Raw genomic sequence first — 22540 nt, 5'->3', positions numbered from 1 at the left:
ATTTATGAGGAGGGGGACATATTCATCTTTGCCCCAAGCCTCATTTTACCAAGAACCAGCCCTCCTTACATAAAAAAAAACAAATAAACAAAAAGCCAGCAGAATGTCAACATTTTTGCTACAATGGGCCTCCATAGTTACTGTACTCCAACTGGAATGAAACAACAAAAAAGGTCCTATTATTTTTTCAGTGATTATGACCTAAGCGGAGGTTGGCTGATAAAAGTAAAATCAGCGGCATCCGAATGGAAATAACACAAGTTCAGCACTTCCGGGCAAGGACGATAAAAAGACCTGGAATATAGGTAAGACTTCTATCCCAAACACTGCACCAGATGACATCTGCTTCCACTTTCCTGGCCCTCTCCTGCCAATTTGCTAATTGTGCGTCATACAATATGGAGCTGCAGATTAGCTGTTTTATTCGTTAAAAAGACCAAAATCTGACCACACAGGTCGGAGGATTGGTGTGTGTAGCCCTCCACAAGCACTTCCAGATGTCAGCCATTCCTCTAAGATCTGATAGTAAGCTCGTTAATGTGGCCTGTTTACACAAGCTTATCACACCTTACAAGGCTGCACAGGCCAGTCCCTGAGATCACTATGAACTCCGCACTGCTAGACATGGAACTCATTCCCCACCGATGGCCAACAAACGCTAATGTTCCATCATCCCAGCCAAGGTGACAAGATCAGCACAAAGAGTACGTGAGTCTGAAAACAATTTTCATGTCGACTCCGTATTTAGGTACCCTCAACGCTAATAAAAAAAAAGCATTTTGGGTCGAATGATTTGGTTGGTTTATTTTCCCCTTTGCTTTGCACAAAAAAAATAATTTCCGATCGCCCACCTGCGGTTCTGGCAAAGCACAATAGATATTAAAGTTGTTTTGAAATCGGTGGAGAAACCATAAAAGAACAATCATACTAATAGACATAGAAAAAGAACGACCATAATAGCATTGAGAAGCTCTGGAAGAGAGAGTTGTTGTCACATCCCAGCCAGCCAAGGACATTTCTCCTCATGGTTCTGGCGTCTACAGAATACCACCCAAAATTGGTTATTCCACTTTGTATTCCAGACCTGTCATCGAATCCCACCATTATTGCATGTTTTGTGGATGTCCGCAACAAGTTAAACTCCAATTCAGGGACGTGTTATATTGTTGTATTTATTAGGAAACTATTCTAGATGTTTAATATAGTATTATTTTTTAAGGTGGTCTGGTTGAGAACTGCTGAGCTTGTTATTTTGCTCTTTTTTTGCAAAAAGTAACACTTTCAAAATAAGTACGCATGCATTACATCTCTAAAATAGTATATTAAGTGCCCATTCCCAGGAAAACAGTTTTTCCTATCCATCTGGAGAGCCTCTGCGGCTGCCACCGAACTAACTGGCAGAATCACCTCTGGGGGTGAGCACTGACGTCTCGGAAGAAGCTCTGACTAGCAGCGAAACAGTTGTCAGGCCATGCCATCCGGCGCCCACTGCCATGATCCTGCACCCATGCACCAGCCACGATAAGTACCTGCATTCTGTTTCACCAATGAGTGGATTCTTTGCATTTGTACATATAACGGCAATAAATGTTTAAGCAAGTGCCATGCTTTTTCCTCTCACCTTAGCCTCAGTCAAACAAGCCTAAGGAATATTACAGACTTCTGGAGGACACAGAAATATGTAGAAGTGTCATTTGGTGTCCAACTCAAGTCAACTCCAAGGAGCCAGGGCCGGATTTGTACTTTTTACCACCCAAATGCCCGTTATAACTAGCTTCCAATGGGCTAACCACATCCTAAACTCCCCCCGCCCACCCAACACAGCAGGGATTAGATTGTAGGCTCTTTAGGGGACAGTTAGTGTAGTTATAGGAAGGGATTAGATTGTAAGCTCCTTGGCGACTGGCACATTTGCTGAGTGACAGGCAGTTTAGAGATCACTGTAAGTGCCCGTTCACTGCCCCTTCATCCGCTGTGTGGCAGAACCGGCTGTTGGTACCTGCCTATCGCTATGTGCAAACTCTGTGTAGAAGGACAAATGTTTGGCAGGCTAACTGCTACTGCCACCCTGCTTCCCACAGCCCGCCCCTTGCTTTCCTGGTGCCATAGGCCATGACCTTTTTGGCCTTGCCTGAAATCCGGCTATGCACGGAGCTATAAAATGATATGGTCCTTTAGAACATAGCAGTCTACAGATACTGATAATCACCTCTTTGTCAGGTGTGTCCAATACTGATGTCATCCGGCGATTGTAGAGAGGAAGCATTATTGCCTCAAGGCATCATTCATAATAGAGAGAGCTGTTATCATACAGAAGACAAAGAATAACCAGCTTCATCTCTGGTGACATCACCGTTATTTAGTCTAACTTCTGTTCCATCCACTGTGTTTCTTAATTCCCGCTTTTGTGCCAGAGAAATTGTGAAATAAAAGCATCAAGCGGCGCCCAGCTGTGGAAGCCTTTGATACGTCTGTGTGTCGCAAGAGTCTCAACTGCATATTAGAAAAACACACAGAAAGGCTTAAAGAACGCTCAAGGGAGAGAAAACTGAAAAAACTATTCCCCAGGTGTTTGATACTAAACCGTGTTATAAAGCAGACACTGAATGGAACCATTACTGTACAAAGTATCACTAATGAGGGATATCGGCTGAGTCACAATTGTCAGCACACGCTGCAAGGTTGTTAAAGGATAAGTGAACTTCTGAACGTAAGTACCAGAAATGTGAATGTAAAGCTGTAGAACCTTCACCTACTTCACACTCTCTCATCTCTTAGTGTATTGGAGAAATATGATTATTATTTAGCATTTATATAGCGCTGACATCTTCCGCAGCGCTGTACAGAGTATATAGTCTTGTCACTTAACAGTCCCTCAGAGGGGCTCACAGTCTAATCCCTACCATAGTGACATGGCGATGTATGTATCGTGTAGTGGCTGGATAGTGGGACAGTGGTTGGATAGTGCACTGGTTAAGGGCACCGCCTTTGGCATGGGAGACCAGGGTTCTGGCTAGGCTGGCTAGAGTCAGTACCTATTCAGTAAGGAGTCCTTAGGCAAGACTCCCTAACACTGCAGGGGGGGCCTCTTGAGCACTCCCCTCTACAGGCCAATAGAAGACTGCTCACTAGGCTGAGCATTATAGCCAATATGTCATTCCACAATACAATAGCTAAGAATGCTTGTGTCCAAACAGTACAGCTTGCCCTGAGAAGGCACATATTATTGATAATACGCATTGGCAGAACTGGGTCAGGGATGTAACTACAGATCACACATTTATCCAGAGTTTCCTACTACAAGAATCATAATCCTAGCCAATAACCCTTCTCACCTTCCATCCTTCCAAACCCAAGTGTGCCAACATCTGAAATGTTACACATTTACTACAAGGCACTGTAGGCACGTGCCTACAGGCGCCTGATGATGGAAAGGAATCTCACTCCCCTCCCCGAGTGCCTCCCTCCCTCCTTCCCTATGCAGTATCCTGATGAGAGTGTAAATGAGAGGTTACTCACCCTGCTCTTGGCATTCCACTGAAGAGACCTTCCTTCAGTCTGAGGCACCTCTAGCTACTTAATACTGAGGGTATCTCTGGCTACCTAATACTAAGAGGCACCTGTAGCTCGCACTGGGGCCCCAAGCGCCTTAGTTACGCCACTGCTAGGGTGCCAGGACATCTGTGCCTATAAACTCTTGTGATGTAATCCAGGCCTGACACTGGAACAACCCTGTTTAACAGACAGATAAATACAGTATAACACAAATATTTAATTGTGATACAGCTTGTAAGACATCAACATACAAATTTCTGAATGGTGAAGCGTACTCTATTTTTTTGATTTTCCAGTCCTGTAATTGCTGGTGGCAGCCCAGGCACACACTGCCAGTCCACCTGTCACAATGTCTGCACAAATCCGGCTAATACAGGGCTGCATAACTGCTCCAATCACACAGTGTTATTTATTCTCATTAACCACATCCAGCTTCCAGCTCAGTATAGTGTTTCCTCTACTATACACAGACAGCAGAAAGGTAAGCCGCCCTCTGATTGACTGGGATAAATTGACAGGATTGCTCAGTAATTTCAGTCTACGGACGTCTCGGTTTCTCTAAATATTTGGATCGCCTTCCAGAACATTTTCCTTGATCTGATCTAAGAAGATGAAGAATCCAGACAAATTAGAATTATAATACCAAATAGAACCAATTTTCTCTTCCTTTTTTTCCTCTGCAAACTGAAGGTAAAGTTTCTTATTTCTGGGTAAGACTTTCACAATTGCAACTTTTATTAGATTGGAACTTTGATTAAATGGGAATTCCAGGGGTTCTAAATTGGGCTCAATCACGCCCTACCAGCCCTTGAATAAATCCAGGACATCCTGTATTTATTAAAATGGACCTAAATGCTTACGGATGACTCAGTCTCCATGCTCAGGGCAACTAAATTCAATTAGATAGACAGAAAACAAAAGTTTACCTTTGATGCTGAAAAGCTTGCTGTCTGGTTCTGATGGAGCCCTGTCATATGAAAATAATGCCAACTGGATAACTGTCTAGTCTGTTGGCTGGTGGGAAATAACCAGCAGCTTAGATTTCTCTGCTCACTCTAGCCTACTGCTTCTGCTTACACATGAATCAGCCTGTTGTAGCTCAAAGCATACATGAACAAAGGGATTTGTGCAGCCTAAGCTGAATTACTGAACTTCACCCTAGAATAGACATGGTCAATGCTAATAATGGTAATAATTCCATCTCGCATGAAAATTGTATGCAGCTTGTAATCAGATCAGTCACATGCACTTCTTGCAGGCTTAGATTGGTCTAAATCAAAGTTGCATACAGAAAAGAGGACACCAAGAGCCCAATATAGTGTAATATGTAATGGTTATGGATGAGATAATGAAAAGTAAGTATTGTTATACTCACAAACGAGGGATACCACCAAGCAACCACTGTGTAAGCAGGTGGGGAGATTAGACCTGTCCCCATTTAGGATTAAGAAGTCACTCTCTGTAGATCAGAAAAAGAAGTATCACCACTCCACCAAGGTTATCAGTGGCTCCAGTAGGATAAAAACGGTAAAATGTTTAAAAATAGAGGAGGCAGAGGTGGACTTACCTCCTCCAAGTAGACAAAAAATTGTAATAAAGTTGTATCAACAAAATAATTCATTTATACACTTTAAGATTCGGTACAACTCGTTTTGCAGGAATGACCCTACTTCATCAGGCAATAGGTATGCGGTGTACAGCAATGCAGGTCTAGGACTAAGCCGGCGCTTGTCGCAGCTGCGGGCTGGTTCTGTCTAATTCATTATTTCTACCCTCCATATGGAGACCAGAGCTTTTGAAGGCATTCTAAAATGTTGTGTCCTACATGTAGTAACACAGGACACAAATCATCTCAACATCGAGGACTCCACTGACTTTTCCTACAATGAGCGCATATTCCTTTTTCCAGTTGAGGTGTCGCTATAGCCATGAGATGGTTCCTGCCTAGACAGAGCTCATTCATTCATTCACAGGACACCTAGTTCCTGATTGGTGTCCACAGCCCTGGATGACACCTCCTCTCTAACCCCTTCTCTATTTCTCTCCTTTCCAAAAAGGTTAGGTAGCAAACACAGGGGGAGCATAAACTGGTGTTGCTTTGGTACTGCCTTATTTCACAAGAAAGTGGTTGGACTATCTAAAGCTGACAACGCATTGGTGTCACATGTTTGTAATGCTGCTGATGCTGCTCTCTTAATCTGGTCCTGGAGGTCATCGCCCACAACTTGTGTAGAATTACTTAGGAGAATTCAGTTTACTTATGTGATGAAAAAGATTACTTCAGAAAGGTTAAATCACCCCACTAAATATCTACAGGTTTGAGAAAATTGGTCCTCTTGGATCACTAATAATCCTACAGTGTAGAAGGTTGACATTACCGGATTTATACCTGATGGGTGGTACCCGGGACTTGGTTGAGAGTGTAGTTGTGAAGCTTAAGTGGCTTGGACAGTGTTTTTCATGCCCCCTTCACATCGGGCCACAGCATGTTCCTTGTACAATCTACCATTTATCTCACCATTTCTGATTGTGTTCTGCATACACTGCATATATTGTTTGATATTTGTTTCTGATATCACTGTTTTGCATACTGAGCATTGATGTGTAATGTAAAAATTTTATAAAAATGTGAAGTTTAAAAAAAACGTTTTCCTCTGATCTTTGGAATGAGTCCCAGCTAGGAATCCTGGGAAGTGTAGTCTAATAGACAATTGATGCAGAAGGCAGCATCAGCCCCAACCCAACCAAACAGAGCTGTCTGGCTGCTATTATAGTGCAGTGGGATTAGCATTATGGGATCATCAGGATATTCATAACAATTGTTATGTATTTGTGAAATCAATTTTGTAAAAAATATAAAGTGAAGCTAATCGAACAAGGGTCGGGAATGTGTATGAGGGGTAGTCTAGAAGCCCTCAATTTCCATTTATTGAGAATAATGACATTTTAATGGATTCTTGGGAGTTCAGCCTGGTCCCATCAGATGCTGATAAGTCCCATTTCTGTGAGTGCAGTTACGGTTAAGTACTGCTCTGTGTTAACAGGTATACATTCCAGTATCCAGTAAACATGCCTAATGTTAGCCAATCAGAGAGTTGCCTCCATCGTTTAATGGAAGAACAGATGGGATTGCCAATGAAACCCGCTTTTAAACTAGCTTTGCTTCACATCTGAGGACCCTTAATGCACCAACACTTCATTACTTAACATTATTTTCCCTAGTATACTAAGACTTCTTTTTTGGGGGGTGTTTTTAGCTTTATTGGAAGACATATAAAAACCTGCCAAAAAGAGCCGGCCAATATTGAAGAGCTGTTGCATTGAGAGCATATTTTTCTGCTCAAGTGATCTAGAAAGATTAGGACATTTCCCCCCACCCCACTCTCGAATCCAACCATTGTGACGCAATCCTGTTGAAACTCCACAAGCACTTTCTAAACTCCGCGGATCAGTAAGCACTGTACGTTTTTATGGGGGCATCTGGGATAAGAAGAGCTTTAGACCAGCCTAGAATCTAGCCATGGGACTTTATTTATACAGTATGGTGTACGTTACAAACCAAACATCTATCCGATGTGCAAATTCAAGTGAACACAGAACAGGGCTAGCCGCCTTACCCTGACTGACTGTGGCTTTAGGAACATTAAAGTAGAACTAAGTCTGATCAAAATATTTGGATACGTTGTAAAGCCGGGTGAAATGTATTATTTTACATCTCCTTCAATGTCAGTACAGCTCTGTAAAATAGAAAAGGCCTATGAAGCAGCTTAATGTATTTTGCCCCTTCAATGTGAATATCTGTTTGGGTTTTTTTTTTAGGAGAACAAAGCTCAATGTGAAAGGAGCAGTGACCAGAAGCAACCAATCAGGCTTCATTTTTTACCAGAGGCCTTCAGCTAGAAAGAGTACAAGAAGAAAACCAGACCTCAGTGTAATCATAGTAGTATTTTTGTAGATGTAAATTGTTTAAAATTGCTTGTTCGTGTTTGTAGATAGTGTTCTTTTTCTGTCTAATCGAGGTTGCCTAAAATAAGATCTTTGAAATGGAATTCAAGATCAGAGGATCTTTATGTTTGTTCTCCAGGAAAATGGAAGGGGAAGTGTAAAAACACTCCTGAAAAACACACAAGGTAAAAAAAAATGCAGTAGATCAACTGGTTGAAAGAGGTGCCCTAACGATAAATCAGATTTAGCTTACAAAAATGTGAAGTATTCTGTGAGACTCTGAGGTATTTAATTGCATGATGTTTTTCTCCTCAGAACAGCTTTAAATTATAATAAAACACATCAAATGCCTTCACATTCCACTTCCCAGTCACCTCACAAACAGCTGTTAGTTAATTCATCTCAAAACACCACCTGGTGGTAAAACTGCTGCTGTTTGAAACCTTTGTTTTTGAGTTTCAAGCAATGCCAATGTGGTTAGGAAAAAAATTGCTATAGTTTTATATTTCTCATATTCTTTGTGAACAGAGCGTATAGTTAAATTGATAATGAAAATGGTAAGATAGCAATGAAGAGGAACCTAGCGGTACTTCCTAAAACAAGCTTTATTAACATAGACATGTCACGTTAATAAAGATAACCTCGCCTATTCTCTTTTTTTTTTTTTTTTTTTAAGGCAAATTTTATTAAGTTTTACATTTTATAGTACAACAAAAGCCGAAACAGTTGGCAAAGAACATAAACAATACAACAACACAATAGTAGCCCCCCCCCAAGTTAAGGATAACATGAGGTTGAATTACCCAGTCATAGCTGTATCACTAAGGATAGTTTACATTTTAACTAAGGTCAATGTCATTTACATCTAACCAGCAAAACCAGATTTTTTTCAAATTTCTTATTTGCACCTCGTTTTTCATATACCTCCTTAAAGAGAACACGAGGTGTGTTTAAAGAATTTTATCTGCATACAGAGGCTGGATCTGCCTATACAGTCCAGCCTCTGTTGCTATCCAAAACCCCACTAAGGTCCCCCTGCACTCTGCAATCCCTCATAAATCACAGCCGTGCTGTGAGGCTGTGTTTACATCTGTAGTGTCAGTCTCAGCTGCTCTCCCGCCTCCTGCATAGCTCCGGTCCCTGCCCCTGTCCCTTCCCTCCAATCAGCAGGGAGGGAAGGGATGCAGGCGGGGACTGGAGTTCTGCAGGAGGCGGGGAGAGCAGCAGACTGACACTATAGAGATAAACACAGCCAGCTCTGACAAGCTGTTTGTCAGCAGCGTGGCTGTGATTTATGGAGGGATTGCAGAGTGCAGGGGGACCTTAGGGGGGTTTAAGATAGCAACAGAGGCTGGGCTGTATAGGCAGATCCAGCCTCTGTATGCAGATAATATTCTTCAAACCCACCTCGGGTTCTCTTTAAGGATTAGGAGCTCCCTATTTATATAAGATATCCATTCCGCAACTGTGGGCGGATTAGGCTGATTCCAGTGCAAGGTAATGAGTTTTTCGGCATAAAACAGTAGGAGAAGCTGTAATTTTTCAGGTACAGTATATGTATTTTAAAATTCCAGTGGTTAGTTACCTTTGCAGCTATAAAAGCATCTAAACACCTCCATGGACATGTCATAACACATGCATCTGTGGGAGCCCAAGAAACGCATTCTGATAGTAGTGGCTTCTGTAACAAGTACATCTATTTTTTTTCCATAATAGTAATTAAGTACTTGAGACACCTCCTACTACCAGATGTTTTATTCTTTTAATGATATGCTTCTCTGGTGTAGCTTTCCATGGATTTTTGGCTTTCAATGTATCTGGGCATAATCAGCGATAATTATTATCGAATCAGATAAAAATCGGTGCCGCCAAGTCCATGCCTGATCAACGATGCAACCAGTTTCGGGCTGAACATGTCGATCGGACATGCTGCAAGATGTTGGGCCTTTGTGGTCTATCTGGTGCATGGCGGTAACAGCTATCGGGATGAGTGACCAAAGCGACAACCCCCCCCCCGACGCTGTCCCCAATAATGTCCATTGTTCCCCCCTCCCAAATCCCAGTGCACTATACATTACCTGTCCGTGTCCACTGCTGGCTCCAAGCTGTGCTCAAACACCCGTCCCACGTGGTTGCTCAGCGGCGGACACAGACAGGTAATGTATTAGACATTAGGGGGACAGCGTCAATGGCCAGGCAGCGGATGCGGTGTCACAAGGCCGATTCCAGATAGATTCCAGCATGAAATTGATTGGGAATCGGCCTGTGGTGTATGGGCAGCTGACAGATCTCTCTTTAATCAGATTCGATCAGAGAGAAATTTTGTCTTGTTCAAATCTGCCCCTCATTGCTAGATGTATGGGTACCTTTAAATGTCTCACAAATGATTGTCGTATTTGATTGTGCAATATTTATGGATAACAGATATTGTGTTGTTTTCAGGTCTCTTTGGTAAGTGATTTAACACACCGGGCTGTATGAAAACAATGTGAATCTCAACAATTCCTCTTCCAAATCTGCAGCATGACATCCGTGACAGCGAGAGAGGATCTCACCGCAAGCGTTGTAAATCATGCAAGTATTTTCCAATGCTCATATTTTTATTTTGTCAACCACCCACCTCCCCCCCAGCCTCCCGAGTCCCTGACGAGCCTCTCCAGGTTCTCTCTGTGGTTTGCCTGTCACTTTGTGGGATTCCGGGTAACAGAGGAGAACAGGTAATACAGCAGTGAGATGTACGGTTCACTGATGAGGTGACCCCCAGCGGAAGCCTGCAGACATAGGACCTGACAAGAGGTCATGTGATCAATCATTGGTCAGGACTACCTCTGCTGCCTGTCATGCCGCTATGGAAATCAGGGGTCTCTCGGTTATGTTTTCTTACATCTCTCCCAGGTGATTATTTTCTGTACCACAAGAATCCATGTCTTGTCAACTGTGGATGTGCAGCCTATATAGAAGGAGACACCCAGAAATCTGAATATATATCTTCCCCTGGATGAAATTCAGAGGATTATATACTTAAAGGGGAACTGAAGTAATAGGTATACAGAGGATGCCATATTTATTTCCTTTTAATCAATACCAGTTGCCTGGCAGCCCTGCTGATCTATTTGGCTGCTGTAGTGTTTGAATAACACCAGAAACAAGCATGCAGCTAGTCTTGTCAAATCTGACTTTAAAGTCCAAAACACCTGATCTGCTGCATGCTTGTTCAGGGGCTATGGCTAATAGTATTAGAAGCAGAGGATCAGCCGGGCTGCCAGGCAACTGGTATTGCTTAAAAGGAAATAAACATGGCAGCCTCCATATACCTCTCTCTTTAGTTCCCCTTTAAGTGTATGGACAGTATCCCAGTGGTTTCTGTCTTTGCTTTCTTTCTCTGCCTCCTGCATAATGTAAATACAGCATTTCTAAGATAATAAAATATCCCTGATCTACAGGTAAGAAGAGAGCTTTAAACAGAGGTGCCAAAGTAGGATAAAAATGTTGGGGGGGGGGGGGGGGGGGGAAGATAGTGTTGGTCTTATCTCCCGTGTAAGAAAACACAGACTGAGTTGGTATAAATTCAACAATGATACCATTTATTCATGTACTTGACAATGCAACGCGTTTCGCTGGTTCAATCCTGCTTCATCAGGCAATAAAGGGAGCAACAATTAGTAAAGGTCTGCATAAGAGCCAAGTGCCTCTGTGTGATATACTGGTCTACAATTACTCTGGGCTTGATTCACAAAAGGGTGCTAACTCAGTTAGCACGCCTAAAGCTTTTATTGATCGCACGCAAAGTTTAGCGCTGCCCTTAGCGCGCAAACGATGCAACGGTTTAGGCGCACCCGGTGCGACGCGTCGTGCGCTGCGGGCAGCGAAACCTTGGCGCACAAAACTTTGCACGCCCTAAAGGGCTTTAGGCGTGCTAAGGGGCTTTTAGGCATGCTAACTAAGTTAGCACCCTTTTGTGAATCAAGTCCTTTGTGTTTCTTAAAGCGGAATTGTCAGCCATAAAATCACATTTCAAGTACCAACTACTCTGTATTTACTATCTAACCAAAGACATAACAACAAAAGTTGTTTAGGTGATACCTTTAATGACTAACTGTACAAGATTTCTTTGCAAGCTTTCGAAACTTTACGTTTCTTCTTCAGGCATCATACAGAACTGGATCTGGAAAATCTCGGGCAGACGTGGTCCTGATATCAGGACGAGCGACAAACATGGTGGACTCACCACCCACTGTACCGCAAATATTCATGTACCCCGAACACCCCTCTCCCCCCCCCGTGCACTAAAATCTCTCACCTGTCTGGCTACTGCAAGTGTCCAATCACCCTGAAGAACAATAGACTTTGCCTGTGAGGACTAGCTTTATTTTTTTTGTTAGCAAATGGAGAAGTGTAGATGCCTTCTGGCCGTTGAAACTGACAGCAACACACACATGGGCGTCCGCAGCATAGGGCAAAAAGGATCACCCCCCCCGGCTAAACAAACCAGTATCTTCAGGGGTGCAGGTATGGCTCGGGCGCCATGCCTGCCCCATCCTGTACCGCCACTGCTGCCACCTTGTGTGTCCATCTGCTGTGTCCCCTCCCTGTTGCCTATCATGTAACAGGCATCGTCACAGAGACCTACGATCAGCTGGCGATCAGCGAAAAGTGGGCGCTTGTACCTCGCGGACACCGCACTGGTATGCAGAAGTGACGTCATATGTCACTTCCGCATGTGCAGCGCTGTGTACACAGGGATACCATGCGCCGCTTCTCACTGGTCCCCGACTGATCAAAGGTCTGAGCGACGCTGCCTGTTACATGATAGGTAGCGGGAATGGGACACTGCAGACGGGCAGCGCTGATCTGACGTCTGACATCATGGTGAGTGGGGTGGGGGTCCCTGTCACTAAATGTGGGGGGCACCTGTCACAACCTAAACTAGGGTGGTCCCTGTCACTACCTAAACTGGAGGGCACCCGTCACCAGCACCTGTGTTGCATGCACTCAAAATCGAATCCCTACCATAGTCCTAATCTAATGTCCCACCATTGCTAAATTTGTGTAAATTTGGCTCCACCCATGACCACACCCACGTTCCATGGCCACATCCATCTTTTGGCACACCGATCGACTTGCCCCCTCTCCCTGGAAATTTTTCTGCGGACGCCCATGTGAACACAATGACTCTTCAAACTGAGAAACTGAATATTTAAGTGAGCATTTTAAGTGGATTATAACTGAGGGAATAAAATGTGTTTGAAAATGAATTGCAATAACTGATTACATTTTTATGTACCGTAATGCTTTGCGGAATTGTTCTTTTAACTGCAGATAAAGGCGCATGTACTTATTATCTGTTTGTGTGTGTTTGGATTGCTGCCTGAAAATCTGCCTTGTAAAATGCTACCATGTGAGCTTCGAGGATTTAACATTTTTGGGACAATGATCTAATATCAAGGCACATTGGTCAGACCGTCAGATGATGTCACAGTACATCAAACCGGGTTTTCACAATTCACCGGACTCTCGTAACTGTCTGACCTCACTGTAGTCTCCAGCAGTATCTCCCCATTTACTCTCGTAATGGGAGTTTTATACTCGTGTTCGGGGGAGGGGGGCTGCGCATGCTGAGCGAGTGTGCGTGATTTACGCACTGCACAGAAAACACTTTGGAAAGAAAGCAAGTAAACCTGGCCAGGCCTGGCTAATCTACACAAATGATTTATAGCCGAAAGCAGATAAAATGCATCAAGAGTCCCTGACGAAGCCAGCTGTTATGTTGCTCTCATCAGATTCAGGACGAATTAACTTTCCTTTATTTTCCTATCCTGTATCGGGGATAAAATTCATAAGGTGCATAACAATGGCCTTTCATAGAATTGTCACATTAATCTTTGATACATCTCTTATTAAAGGCGGTTCACGGGGGCAAACCTGCCTGCCGCAATCCATCACCTCCGCGGCACCCACAGCGTTAGGAAACAAAGGGGTATTCCCCCTCTCTGGTTTAAAACATCATTTATATTGCAAGAGAGCTTTTATAGAAAACACTCTAGTCTAATTTAACCACTTAAGGACCTAGGGCTTTCTACCCCTTAAGGACCGGCCACTTTTTTTCCATTCAGACCACTGCAGCTTTCACGGTTTATTGCTCGCTCATACAACCTACCACCTAAATGAATTTTGGCTCCTTTTCTTGTCACTAATAAAGCTTTCTTTTGGTGCGATTTGATTGCTCCTGCGATTTTTACTTTTTATTATATTCAGCAAAAAAGACATGAATTTTGGCAAAAAAATGATTTTTTTAACTTTCTGTGCTGACAGTTTTCAAATAAAGTAAAATTTCTGTATACATGCAGCGCGAAAAATGTGGACAAACATGTTTTTGATAAAAAAAAACCCATTCAGCGTATATTTATTGGTTTGGGTAAAAGTTATAGCGTTTACAAACTATGGTGCAAAAAGTGAATTTTCCCATTTTCAAGCATCTATGACTTTTCTGACCCCCTGTCATGTTTCATGAGGGGCTAGAATTCCAGGATAGTATAAATACCCCCCAAATGACCCCATTTTGGAAAGAAGACATCCCAAAGTATTCACTGAGAGGCATAGTGAGTTCATAGAAGATATTAATTTTTGTCACAAGTAAGCGGAAAATGACACTTTGTGACAAAAAAAAAAAAAAAAAAAAAAAGTTTCCATTTCTTCTAACTTGCGACAAAAAAAAATGAAATCTGCCACGGACTCACCATGCCCCTCTCTGAATACCTTGAAGGGTCTACTTTCCAAAATGGGGTCATTTGTGGGGTGTGTTTACTGTCCTGACATTTTGGGGGGTGCTAAATTGTAAGCACCCCTGTAAAGCCTAAAGGTGCTCATTGGACTTTGGGCCCCTTAGCGCAGTTAGGCTGCAAAAAAGTGCCACACATGTGGTATTGCCGTACTCAGGAGAAGTAGTATAATGTGTTTTGGGGTGTATTTTTACACATACCCATGCTGGGTGGGAGAAATATCTCTGTAAATGACAATGTTTTGATTTTTTTTACACACAATTGTCCATTTACAGAGTTATTTCTCCCACCCAGCATGGGTATGTGTAAAAATACACCCCAAAACACATTATACTACTTCTCCCGAGTACGGCGGTACCACATGTGTGGCACTTTTTTGCACCCCAAGTACGCTAAGGGGCCCAAAGTCCAATGAGTACCTTTAGGATTTCACAGGTCATTTTGCGGAATTTGATTTCCAGACTACTCCTCACGGTTTAGGGCCCCTAAAATGCCAGGGCAGTATAGGAACCCCACAAATGACCCCATTTTAGAAAGAAGACACCCCAAGGTATTCCGTTAGGAGTATGGTGAGTTCATAGAAGATTTTATTTTTTGTCAAAAGTTAGCGGAAAATAGATTTTTATTGTTTTTTTCACAAAGTGTCATTTTCCACTAACTTGTGACAAAAAATAAAATCTTCTATGAACTCACCATACTCCTAACGGAATACCTTGGGGTGTCTTCTTTCTAAAATGGGGTCATTTGTGGGGTTCCTATACTGCCCTGGCATTTTAGGGGCCCTAAACCGTGAGGAGTAGTCTGGAAATCAAATTCCGCAAAATGACCTGTGAAAGCCTAAAGGTGCTCATTGGACTTTGGGCCCTTTAGCGCAGTTAGGGTGCAAAAAAGTGCCACACATGTGGTATCGCCGTACTCGGGAGAAGTAGTACAATGTGTTTTGGGGTGTATTTTTACACATACCCATGCTGGGTGGGAGAAATAACTCTGTAAATGGACAATTGTGTGTAAAAAAATCAAAAGATTGTCATTTACAGAGGTATTTCTCCCACCCAGCATGGGTATGTGTAAAAATACACCCCAAAACACATTGTACTACTTCTCCCGAGTACGGCAATACCACATGTGTGGCACTTTTTTGCACCCTAACTGCTCTAAGGGGCCCAGAGTCCAATGAGTACCTTTAGGCTTTACAGGGGTGCTCACAATTTAGCACCCCGCCCACTTGCCAGGACAGTTAACAAACCCCACAAATGACCCCATTTTGGAAAGAATACACAACAAGGTATTCCATGAGGGTAATGGTGAGGTCATTGAAAATTTTATTTTTTGTCACAAGTTAACGGAAAATGACACTTTGTTAAAAAAAAATAAAAAAAAAAATTCTGCTAACTTGTGACAAAAACTAAAATCTTTTATGAACTCACCGTGCACCTCACATAATACTTTAGGGTGTCCTCTTTCCAAAATGGGGTCATTTGTGGAGTCTGTCCTGGCATTTTAGGGTCTCTGCAATCATTACATGTATGGCCAGTATTAGGAGTTTCTGCTATACTCCTTATATTGGGTATACAAGTAATGCACTCTGGGCTGAAAGGAAAAATGAACGGCAAACTTACCTTGCTCCACATCAATGGCAGATCTTCCTCCACATCAATGGCAGTGATAACCTCAGGAGAGAGACACCCCGTGCCACCCTGCACTCAGGGTGAGCCACCAACTTATGTGACTGGGCCTCAGAACTTTAGTATACAGCATTATGCCTGTAGGATACAGCAATATGCCTGCCAATAGAGATGACTCTGTGTGGCATTAAAGCATCATCATCGGCCCAAATCACATATAAACCGGGGGTGTCCACACTCAAGGGAAATTCAAACATGCCGTCTTATATCGCCAATCCAGGACAGATCAGCAATATCAAGCATGGAAACCGATCCTTCTTCCCACTTTTATGCTTACCCGTTTGGTCTTCAAGCTTACCTCTCCTCTCCCTGCGACAATGTGCAAAAGACCACTGAGTGTGTGCCTACTCCTGTGTCTGGAGTTCCCTAGGTTCTAATAGTGTACCTGCTCGTGGTACCTCTCAAAACACGGCCCTACGCATAGGCCAGGCTAGTCAGGACAGCGGGGACAATAAAAACTGGTGTCATTCCTTCTTCCAGTCCTGCTGCAGACACGACAACGTTTTCTTCGGATGCGTTGACCTGGGGCACACGGAATCTGATAGGCGTAATGCCTACCATGCAGTCGGCTAGTTGCATCTGGGGGGGGGGGGGGGGGGCTGGCACCTCCTGGATACAGGATGTCCAGAATGTTCTGTTCCTGAAATTGGAGGAAAGATCCAGTTCTCCCAGCCTTACTGTAGAGAGCAAAGCTGTTGTAAACTGCCAATTGAATCAGATAAAAAGACACTTTCTTATACCAGCGTCTTGTTTTCCGGGTCATTAAATAGGGCGCTAACCTCTGGTCATTGAAGTCCACCCCTCCCATGTTGACATTATATTCGTGGACGACAAGGGGCTTTTCAATGACCTTAGTTGCCCGTGTAATTTGGACTGTCGTGTTTGTGTGAATGGTGGACAGAAAGTAAACGTCCCTCTTGTCCCTCCATTTCACCGCGAGCAGGTCTTCAGTACGCAAGGCGGCCCTCTGCCCCCGTTCAAGTCTGGTGGTAATGAGCCGTTGGGGGAAGCCCTGGCGACTAGGCCGCGCAGTGCCACAGCATCGGATTCCTTCTAACTTTAAGTGCTGAAAGAGGGCCACACTTGTGTAATAATTGTCCACAAAAAGATGGTACCCCTTCTGGAACAAGGGTGACACCAAGTCCCACACAACCTTTCCACTGCTCCCCAGGTAGTCAGGGCATCCGACCGGCTCCAATTTTGAGTCTTTTCCCTCATAGACCCTAAAAGGACATGTATAGCCTGTGGCCCTTTCACAGAGCTTATACAGTTTCACCCCATACCGGGCGCGCTTGCTTGGGATGTACTGTTTGATGCCAAGGCGCCCGGTAAAGCGTAAGAGGGACTCGTCTACGCAGATGTTCTGTTCAGGGATATAAGCATCTGCAAATGTTGAGGACAGGTGGTCTATGAGGGGCCGAATTTTGTGGAGCCGGTCATAAGCAGGGTCTCCCCTTTCAAGACAGGTTTCGTCGTCGTTGAAGTGCAGGAAGCGCAGGAGGGACTCAAATCGTGTCCTGGACATGGCAGCAGGGTACAAGGGAACATGATGTACTGGGTTCGTAGACCAATACGACCGCAATACATTTTGTTTCATTAGTCCCAAGTGAAGGATAAGGGCCAAAAAGATTTTAATGTCGGAAACTTGGACTGGTTTCCACCCGAAAGGCTGGGCATACATGCTCTCCGGGTGCTCGGTGATGAATTGTGTGGCTTTACGGTTGGTCTCAACCACAATTAAGTCCAAGAGAACCTGGGTGATGAACAGCTGCAAAAAGTCTAGGGCCGTTCCTAGATGAGCTGTCGCCACCTGGACTCCAGACTGGGCGGTGAAAGGGGGCACTACGGGTGCGGCGGAATCAGGGGATTGCCAATCTGGTTGTGCCAGCACCTCTGGGAGTCTATGGGTACTACGGGCCCGTCTTCTTCTTGGTGGCTGCGACGGGGGTACTACTGCACTTGCCACCGTACCAGTTTCAACTTCCATACTGACGCTCACCACTTCGCCAGGGTCTACGGAAGCACTGGCACTAAGTCCAGGAGATGCTGCGCTGCTGGTGCCTGCCTCACCAAGAAAACTATCAACAGCGCTAGCACCACCCTGCTGCCCTTGAGGCGGATCCTGCGCCACCTGCGGTCTAACGACTTGGGGTCTGGTACGCCTGGCTCTAGCCGGGACCATAGCCTCGTCATCACTATCGGTCAGGGAACCACTGCTTTCTACAGGTTCAAATTCGGACCCGGAAGATTCGACGGATGATTCTTCCCAAAAGAACTCATCCGACTGGTCCATGTACCTGTATACCTCGTCATCGGAAAGCCCCCTTCTTGCCATTTTGGATTGCTAAATTTATGGGGTTTTCCTCCGAGACTACCCAGAAAAAAAGAGCACCTACCTAGCAAAAAGGGAGTATTTGAGAGGTATTGGGGTTGGTGGGAAGTGGGGTCTCAGAGGCAATCAAACAATCACGGGACAATCAAATACAATTACAGCACAATCGACTCCAATCACAGCACAATCAAATCTGATGCACTCGGAAAGGTGATGGGGGGAGGGTGGGAAGTGGGGTCTCAGGCAATCAAACAATCACGGGGCAATCGAAGCCGATCACGGGACAATCAAATACAATCGACTCCAATCACAGCACAAGCAAATCTGATGCACTCGGAAGGTGGTGGTTGGAGGTGGTGGGGGGGAGGGTGGGGTTGGGTGTGGTGGGAAGTGGGGTCTCAGGCAATCAAACAATCACGGGGCAATCGAAGCCGATCACGGGACAATCAAATACAATTACAGCACAATCGAATCCAATCACAGCCCAATCAAATCTGATGCACTCGGAAGGTGATGGGGGGAGGGTGGGATTGGGTGTGGCGGGAAGTGGGGTCTCAGGCAATCAAACAATCACGGGGCAATCGAAGCCGATCACAGGACAATCAAATACAATTACAGCACAATCGAATCCAATCACAGCCCAATCAAATCTGATGCACTCGGAAGGTGATGGGGGGAGGGTGGGATTGGGTGTGGCGGGAAGTGGGGTCTCAGGCAATCAAACAATCACGGGGCAATCGAAGTCGATCACGGGACAATCAAATACAATCGACTCCAATCACAGCACAAGCAAATCTGATGCACTCGGAAGGTGGTGGGGGGGGGGGGAGGGTGGGGTTGGGTGTGGTGGGGGGGAGGGGGGGGGGGTTGGGTGTGGTGGGAAGTGGGGTCTCAGGCAATCAAACAATCACGGGACAATCGAAGCAGATCACGGGACAATCAAATACAATCGCAGCACAATCAAATACAAGCGCAGCACAATCAAATACAAGCGCAGCACAGTCAAATACAATGCACTTGGACGGTGATTAGGGGGGGGGTCTGAGGGCGATTTGAGGGGGTGGGGGGTTGATCAGGAGCCTGCACGGGGCAGACTGAGTCCTGATCTGATGAGAGGCAGACACAGGGGGTTACTGATCAAAGATCAGTTAGTGATCGCTGGGGAGGACAGATGTAAACAAAGAGCAGGGGATGTAATCAGAAGGGGGGTATGAGGGCAATCGAGGGCCTGGGCAGGTGATCGGTTACCCCCGCGGGGCAGTTAGGGTCTGCTCTGATGGGTGGGGGTGCTGAGGGGTGATGGACAGGTGATAGACAGGTGATCAGAGGGGGATCAGAGGGGGATCAGAGGGTAAGGTAGCTGTATACAGATGTATACAGTATACAGGGGGGTAGTCTGGGATGGGGTCTGGGGGTGATCTAAAGGTAGGGGGGGATCAGGGGTGACTAGGAGGCAGTTAGGGACCTAAACTAAGGGGCAGCATCGCTAGTTAGTGGCAGGTGGGGGGGGGGGGTGGGGGTTTTATAGGGGTGCAAGGGTGCTGGGCAGGGGTCTGCTGGGGTGATCAGGGGGGGTATGAGGCCTGGGGTGGGTGATCAGGGGGCTGCTGTGGCAAAAAAACGCTGTGTGATGGATACTTACAATATGCTTCCTCCTCGCTAGTGGTCTCTGCAACAATGAGACCACGAGGCGAGGAGGAAGCATGTATAAGGCACTTTGTTTACTTAACAAAGTGCCTTATACTTTTTGATTGGTGGATCCCAGAGATCCCTCCGCTCGCCGGGGCTGCTAAGTGCCCGGCGAGCAGAGGCACAATGCCGGGCTTCCGACTCCCGGCGGAGGATCGCGTCACTGATGACGCGATCGCTCCGCCCATGCCCCTACAAGGACCGCCGCCATTTGTCAATGCGGCGGTCCTTGCGGGGTGCACTTCCCGGCCGCCATTTGTGCATACGGCGGTCGGGAAGTAGTTAAAGAGGAACTTTACCAAAAGAAAGTAGTAGGGGGGAAAAATCAATCAAGACATTGCAAAGTGGAGGAGTTTAAAAAAAAAATAGAAGATAGATCACAAAATGATTGATACTCGTTGTGTAATTTGTCCATGTTGTTTGATATTTTTCACCCATGAGCCCACAGGACATCATCTTTACTGCTGGCAGGCATGGAAAAAAAAGACAGCATCAACTGCCCTTATCTATAAACATATCCATTAACAATGTTATATATACAGTATATGTGGGAGGGCTTTCACTACAATATCAGCCACTGCCACGCAGCCATCCCTGATGATTTATTTGAGAAAAGGTAAAGATTTCTCATGGGAAAGGGGGTCTCAGCTACTGATTGGGATGAAGTTCAATCCTTGGTTATAGTTTCCCTTTAAAGGAGCCCCCGTAGGTTCCAGGATTAGTTTATCTCCTCATGTGGGATTCTCACAATTTCCTTTATGCTTTTCAAAAGTACTCACTTGCAAGGACTTATACACAGATACGTTTGCCCCCCTTACTGACCTGTATACTATTCTGCCAGTTAGACGGTGCCACTGCAATTTAGGGAGTGTATGAAACCTACTAAATGGGAAAGCAACATAAGAAGAAAGTGATTTACAGTTCATTTATTGTGGGGTGATTTCTGTATGTGTACAGAATGTATTTTACATTTTAAAGCAAACCTATTAGGTTTGCAATTCCAACATCGTGATACCTCAGGAGGGGCCAGCCTTGGGGTCCCCCTGAGGCTTCTCCAGTCCTTCTCTGTCAGGTCAGTCCAGCGCTGAGACCCCTGAAGATTGCGGGGGTGTGGCTGCACTGCGCCTGTGCAGTAGCATGGATCTTCTCAGGCTATGGTTTCTAAAAGCCGAGCCCAATCGAGTCTGTGCTACTGCGAGTGCAAGGACAGATTTTTACTTTTTGTGCCTCTAGGCCAAGTATGTTTTGGCTCCCCTTTCTTGTGCAGCAGCGCCCCTCGCATTCCATGTGTAGCCCCCCCTTCCATGTGTATCATCCGTATACAGCAGCCCCTCCCATTCCATGTGTATCATCCGTATACAGCAGCCCCTCCCATTCCATGTGTATCATCCGTATACAGCAGCCCATCCCATTCCATGTGTATCATCCATATACAGCAGCCCGTCCCATTCCATGTGTATCATCCTTATACTGCAGTCCGTCCCATTCCATGTGTAGTCCCTTCTTCCATGTGTATCATCCATATACAGCAGCCCGTCCCATTCCATGTGTATCATCTGTATACAGCAGCCCCTCCCATTCGATGTGTAGTCCCCTCTTCCATGTGTATCATCCGTGTACAGCAGCCCCTCCCATTCCATGTGTAGTCCCCTCTTCCATGTGTATCATCCGTGTACAACAGCCCCTCCCATTCCATGCGCAGCCCCCTCTTCCATGTGTATCATCCATGTACAGCAGCCCCGCCCATTCCATGTGTAGTCCCCTCTTCCATGTGTATCATCCATGTACAGCAGCCCCTCCCATTCCATATGTAGTCCCCTCTTCCATGTGTATCATCCATGTACAGCAGACCCTCCCATTCCATGTGTAGTCCCCTCTTCCATGTGTATCATCCATGTACAGCAGCCCCTCCCATTCCATATGTAGTCCCCTCTTCCATGTGTATCATCCATGTACAGCAGACCCTCCCATTCCATGTGTAGTCCCCTCTTCCATGTGTATCATCCATGTACAGCAGCTCCTCCCATTCCATGTGTAGTCCCCTCTTCCATGTGTATCATCCGTATATAGCAGCCTCTCCCATTCCATGTGTAGTCCCCTCTTCCATGTGTATCATCCATATACAGCAGCCCCTTTCTTCCATGTGTAGTCCCTTCTTCCATGTGTATTACCTGTATACAGCAGCCCCTTTCTTCCATGAACAGCTCCCTTGAGCATCAGATCAGATTAGATGGGAGCTCACACGAGCGCGAGCTTCCATCAATAAACATTGCGTGGCACAGCGATCAGCCTGCCAGCAGCTGATCAGCACTGGCAGGCTGTGATCTTTATTTACACAAATAAACGTATGTATATAGCGCTTCCATCTAACGCAGTATGTAGTTGTCACTTAGCTATGCCTCTGATGGGCTCACAATCTAATCCCTATCATAGGCATACGCCTATGTATGTAATGTGTAGTGTATGTATCGTAGTGTAGAACCAATTTAGGGGGGGAGGGGGAGGGAAACAAAAAATATGAAAAAAAAAATCATTTTTTTTAAATAAAAAAACAA

This window comes from Hyperolius riggenbachi, chromosome 5, assembly GCF_040937935.1.
Source record: "Hyperolius riggenbachi isolate aHypRig1 chromosome 5, aHypRig1.pri, whole genome shotgun sequence".
Taxonomy (NCBI): Eukaryota; Metazoa; Chordata; class Amphibia; order Anura; family Hyperoliidae; genus Hyperolius; species Hyperolius riggenbachi.
The sequence above is the reverse complement of the archived record's forward strand: the minus strand, read 5'-3'. Positions refer to the sequence as shown.